The sequence below is a fragment of the Pteronotus mesoamericanus genome, unplaced genomic scaffold (assembly GCF_021234165.1).
Source record: "Pteronotus mesoamericanus isolate MK-2021 breed Mesoamerican mustached bat unplaced genomic scaffold, CSHL_Meso_final scaffold_12, whole genome shotgun sequence".
Taxonomy (NCBI): domain Eukaryota; kingdom Metazoa; phylum Chordata; class Mammalia; order Chiroptera; family Mormoopidae; genus Pteronotus; species Pteronotus mesoamericanus.
In genome coordinates this window covers 2437402-2442731 of record NW_026555303.1, presented here as the reverse complement: position 1 = coordinate 2442731, position 5330 = coordinate 2437402, and the positions used below count along the sequence as shown (strand labels likewise).

At 37.5% G+C, this 5330-nt stretch overlaps 1 pseudogene; it reads left to right on the top strand.

The window, feature by feature from the left end:
- Nucleotides 1-3443: 3443 nt before the first annotated feature.
- On the top strand, nt 3444-5044 carry LOC129082187 (heterogeneous nuclear ribonucleoprotein R-like; annotated as a pseudogene).
- The last annotated feature ends 286 nt before the right edge of the window (nt 5045-5330 follow it).

The window sequence follows — 5330 nt, the reverse complement described above, 5'->3', positions numbered from 1 at the left end:
TGATATATGCAACTTACTTTTTTCATAGCTACATTGGAGACCAGTTATTTTACAAATCAACTTAAAATGAAAAATTATTTTACTTTCCAGCCTATAAAGCACAAGCTATGCTTTTGGATGTTTTGCATACATCAATTCAAAATTACCTCACTCAAAAGTACAGTTTTCCTGGTTGGTAGGTAGTTATTTTTTTTCAATGTGTAACACTGTCTTTTTGGGACACTTTTGATTAAGACAGAAAGAGAGAGTTGTTTAAACAAAACAATCACTAAACATAATCATTAATTATTTATCAGGACCATATTTAAGTTTCTTTTACAATGCTGATTCCAGTGCAACTTAATGTGGTGTAGCCATGTTTTAACTATCTCAAAATAACTTCAACAAAAGTCTGCAGAGACCCAATTATGATGTAATTATAAGGAGAGATTAGAATATGGAAACGCACAAAGATGGAAGTCTAAAAAGAATCCATTATGATGTCAATGTGATATTGCAGTAAATATGATAGCAAAGTTATTACAGTGTATTTGGAGAACTCACATTGAGGGACATGATTAAAGAGGGATGTCAGTACATGGGGAGAGTTATATAAAGTTATGAAAACAAAAGTCAAATAATAGCTCATATATCAATCCATGAATTGCAGAAATTCCAAAGCCAGGGCTTACTGTAATGATGTTTGTAAGCATCAGTGAAAAGTAAAATGCCCAAAAAAGAGTAGCATGTGAACCACTTGGTAACAGTGCTGCCAAGCTTCATTAGCCATTAACATGGCAGCTAAAAATTATTGATAGTGGCATATCTCTGTTTAAATGGACAATACAAGAAGGGCAGTATCTTGTCTTTAACTGTTAAAGGTCAAGAAATCATGTCAGCACAGTGTTCATGAGTTAGAACCTCTGTATTTCTGTTTCCCATATCCTTCTCCACCTGGTAGTTCCTTCTAACTATTTCCTAGGTTTAGACTATTTACAAATTAATTTTCAAAGCCAATTATGAATATTTTATTTAAATATATTTAAAGTAGATAGAGGTGAGAAGAATGAATAATACAGAAATTCATAATCTGGAGCTCAAATCTTGGATTTAAAAATGCCCATGAACTTCCTGAAACTGTATACACAATTTTATGCATAAATGCATATAGACATTTGGGAATGATGGTGGTAGAAGTTCTTTAACTTTGATGAGATTATCAAAGGCTCACTACTCCAGAAATTTTTAATGCAGTTGGGCATGTAAGATACTCTGTTTCAGGAGGGAAGCAATAACAATACTGGAGATCTATCACAGTAAGTACTGTTAGTAATTAAGTACAGAAATCTAAAATAAAGAGGAATTATATTAAAAACAGTAAATGTTAAGGTAGGAGCAGCTTTAAATGACAACATGCCATGATTTTTTAATATATAATGTAAAGGGAATGGGGCATGAATTCCCTTAAAAATACTTCTTGACTTGTCATATGAATTCAAGACACAAGAAAGGTCACTGTTGGCCAAAGGGACCAGGCACAGCATCAGGGAAGCAGAGTCTGGTGAGTGATGAGTCAGAGTCCAGGTAGGCAATAAATGTGAAGAGTTTATAAATGCACAGGCCAAAGAAATGCAAGTCCATGCTGTCAGCACATAACAGATCCATAGATGAATAACAGAGTAAAGTAAATGACCAAAAGGTCACGCAAAGGAATTGAAGGAGAAAAAATTTGTCAAGTCAGCATAATAGGTGCACAACATTGACTGGAAAGAACAACTACTATTGTTGAACACTGGCTAGGCCCTCTAAATACCTTATCTCTACTGTTCTAATAAATTCAGTTGTCTTTTACATCCAATTTAGATAGAAGGAAATAAAAGCTTTTTTAGTCTGCTGGGGATGCCATAATAAAGTACTGTACTGGGGCCTTAATAAACAGAAATTTATTTCTCAGTTCTCAAGGCTGAGAACTCCAAGATCAAAGTAGTGGCTTGGACTGTCATTCTGATTTGCAGAATCCTCTTTCTCACTATGATTTCAAGAACCTTTCACATGTATATGTGCATGTACTCATACACCTCTCCCTCTTTTTTATAAGGTCACTAGTTCCATCATTAGGACCTCACTTTCATGACCTAATCTAACTAATATTACTTCCACACATCCTCATTTGCAAATACTAGGGTTAGTGCTGGGGGGGGGCACAGATATTCATTCCTAAGAGAGGCCCAAGGCCATACAGCTAGTAAGGGAGTTTGCCATCCTGAGATCTCTCTACTTTTACTTCACCTCTTTATTTCTATCTTTAAATGGCCTGTTTATTCTAACAAAATTTCTCTTTTTTTAATGTTTTCCCTAACATTGCTTGAAGTGTCTGTTGTATTTGACATTGTTGACTTATCTATTATTTATTCAGTCAGTGTCCTTTGAACATGTGGCTAATCTTAGGTTATATTTGTTAAAGTTACCAAAATGAATAAGACACAGTTATTGCTTACTAAGAGGTTGTAGGTAAGTAGTAGTGGAGGGTGGGGTCAGGGTGTGGAAAACAGTAAGAGAACAGAAAAATTAAAAGAAATGGGTAGAAACTATAATGGGAGCATCTTTCTGATCAAGAAATTCATTTTATGGTAAATGAAATGTAGCAATGGGCTCATGGTCATGGAATTATTGATCTATTGTCTTTACCACTACCCTGAAACAACTGGGCTTATGGAACAGTGGAACAGCCATTTGAAGTTTCCATTATGACTCCATCTGTGTGGTAATGCCCTATGTGTTGACAAGGACATTCTCCATGATGCAATTATGCTCTACATTGATAACTAATATATGATTTTGTTCTCCCATAGACACAATTTAGTGGTCCAAGAAAGAAAATATCTCTTATAATTTATAAGCAATGTTTTGCTTACTTTCCCCAACATTTTAGGTTCTACTAGTCTTGTGGTCTTTAGTCCCCAAAAGAGAAAGATATTCACCAGAGGACACAGCAATACTTCCATTAAACTGGAAGTTTAGACTGTCACCTATCTCTTTAGAACTTATGTTGCCAGTGAATATACAGTCAAAAAAGGATTACTATCTAGTTGGTGTTATGGATCCTGAGTGCCAACAAGAATTTTTGGGTTGTTCCTTCACAGGAAGGAGAATAAGAAGAATATACCTGATATGCAGGACATCTCCTGATACACATATAGCTTTAAAATTAACAAAAACTAAAACAATTCAGGGAGGCAAGACTACTAATGGCCTCATGCGTGACATTTCTAGTCCTTTGAAAAGGACTAGATGATTCTTGCAGGCCTGGCTGCCAGCCCCTTCTCTTCCCTGGATTGGTAGCTTATATTGATCTTGATGAAAGAGCAATTCATGCTTTCAGGAAATTTAATGAAGAAGGAGCTCTATCTATACTACAACAGTTCAAGGAAAGTGACTTATCACATGTTAAGAACAAAAATGCATTTTTATGTGGAGTTATGGAGACCTACATGCAAAGGGAGAAGCAGGGGAGCAAGGTGAAAGAGTCTACAAAGGGACCTGATTAAGCAAAGATCAAGGCCTTGCTTGAGAGCACTGGTTATACTCTCAATGTAACCACAGACAGAGGAAGTATGGTGGTCCTCCACCAGACAGTGTGCACTCCAGTACACAGCCTGTAATTGGAACAGAAGTCTTCATAGGTAAAATACCAGGATCTTTATATGAGGATGAATTGGTGCACTCTTGTGAAAAGGAGGGTCCCATTTGGGATCTACATCTTACAATGGATTCACTGTCTGGTCAGAACAGAGGGTATGTATTTATCACCTTTGATGGAAAGGAAGCTGCACAAGAAGCTGTTAAACTGTATGACAGCTATGAAATGTGCCCTTTTAAACACCTCAGAGTATGCATTTCTGTGGCAAACAACAGTCTTTTTGTAGGATCAATTCTGAATAAGACTAAAGAAGATATTCTGAAAGTATTCAGTAAAGTCACAGAGGGTTTGATTGATGTTATTCTCTATCATCAAACCAATGACAAAAAGAATTGGAGATTCTGCTTCCTTGAATATGAGGATCACAAGTCAGCAGCACAAGCCAGACGCCGGCTGGTGAGTGCAAAAGTAAAAGTATGGGGAAATGTAGTTACAGTTGAATGGGCTGACCCTGTGAAAGAACCATATCCAGAAGTCATGGCTAAGGTGAAAGTTTTATTTGTGAGAGACTTGGCTCCTGCAGTAACAGAAGAAATACTGGAAAAGTCATTTTCTGAATTTGGAAATCTCGAAAGGGCGAAGAAGTTGAAAGATTGTGCATTTGTTCATTTTGAACACAGGAGCAGGTGTTAAGGCCATTAATTAAATTAATGGCAAAGAAATAGAAGGGGGAGAAATTGAAATAGTCTAAGCCAAGCCACCAGAGAAGGAATAGAAAAAAACACCAAGCTGCTAGACGGGCCTCCAGAAGCACTGCATATGAAGATTATTACTATCACCCTCTTCCTCACATGCCACCTCCAATTAGAGGTCAAGGTCATGGTTGGGGGGAGAGGTTGACATGGCTACCCTCCAGGTTACTATGGCTATGAAGATTATTATGATGATTACTATGGTTATGATTATCATGACTATTGTGTGAAGATCCCCACTATGTTTATGATGATGGCTATGCAGTAAGAGGAAGAGGAGAAGGAAGGGGAGGGCGAGGTGCTCCACTACCACTAAGGGGGCAAGGAGCACCACCTCCAAGAGGTAGAGTTGGCTATTCACAGAGGGGGGGCAACTTTGGGACAACTAAGAGGCTCTAGGGGTGACAGAGGGGGTCCTGCTCAGCAGCAGAGAGGCCTTGGTTCCTGTGGAGTTCGAGGCAATCGTGGGAGCATAGTAGGAAGCAAGAGAAAGGCAGATGGGTACAACCAACCTGACTCCAAGTGCCGTCAGACCAACAACCAACAGAACTGAGGTTCCTAATCCATCGTTCAGCAACCAGTTCAGCAAGATGGTGAAAATTTGGGCAATTATGGTTACAATAATGACAACCAAGAATTTTATCAGGATACTTATGGGCAACAGTGGAAATAGAAAAGTGAGGGCTTGAAAATGATATTGGCAAGACATGATTGGCTCTAGATCTACTACATTCTTAAAAAAAAAATGCCTTAACTGTTTCATCTTTAAGTAACAGTTTGCTGACATTTGTATTGAGCTGAAGAAATCACTATTGTGTATATGCTGAAGTATTTTTTTAATGTTTCCCTATTTTCATAAATGCTCTTGGACATTATTGGACTTGCAGAGTTCCCTTATTCTGGGGATTACATTTTTTTTTATCATTTCAGGCTTAATTTTAGCTTCAAAATAAGCTGAG